Raw genomic sequence first — 467 nt, forward strand, 5'->3', positions numbered from 1 at the left:
AAAATAAGTCATTAAATTGTTTTCAATGATAACTATATAGATATACATATACATGTATTGTCATGGTTTCAAAGTGTATTTAAAGCAGGTTTGGCTGCTGCTGGAGTCAACTACAACACACGCCCGTGTAAAACTCACTTAACCGCTAAGTCAGGATGCCATACAACTGTTAATAACAAAGTGTATGGCGATCTACGTCATGATTCTGTGTTGCCGATTAAATGAAATCTTATGGTAATGACGTGTCTGACAGATATTGCCGGTGTTCTATCAGATTACCATACGCTGTCAGGATAGCATACATGCAGTGAGTACCATGCCAGCGCATGCGCATTAAGAAGTCCGACCGTCAGTGTAGTTGTCAGTATACGCAACAAGTTATGACGAAAATAAGTCATTAAATTGTTTATAATATGACATAATATGATAACTAGATAGATATTCATGCGTTGTTGTGATTTCAAAGT

At 36.6% G+C, this 467-nt stretch overlaps 1 long non-coding RNA gene across 1 annotated transcript in view; it reads right to left on the minus strand.

Moving 5' to 3' along the window:
* The window catches only part of LOC103132890 (uncharacterized), a 3,880-nt gene extending 3,719 nt beyond the window's left edge, over positions 1-161 (minus strand). Inside the window, exon 1 of the long non-coding RNA XR_475656.2 lies at positions 139-161. This is a non-coding gene — a long non-coding RNA (uncharacterized LOC103132890). The remainder of the gene's footprint in view (positions 1-138) is intronic.
* Between the last annotated feature and the right edge of the window lie 306 nt (positions 162-467).

This window comes from Poecilia formosa, unplaced genomic scaffold, assembly GCF_000485575.1.
Source record: "Poecilia formosa unplaced genomic scaffold, Poecilia_formosa-5.1.2 Scaffold1472, whole genome shotgun sequence".
In the NCBI taxonomy this organism is placed as follows: Eukaryota; Metazoa; Chordata; class Actinopteri; order Cyprinodontiformes; family Poeciliidae; genus Poecilia; species Poecilia formosa.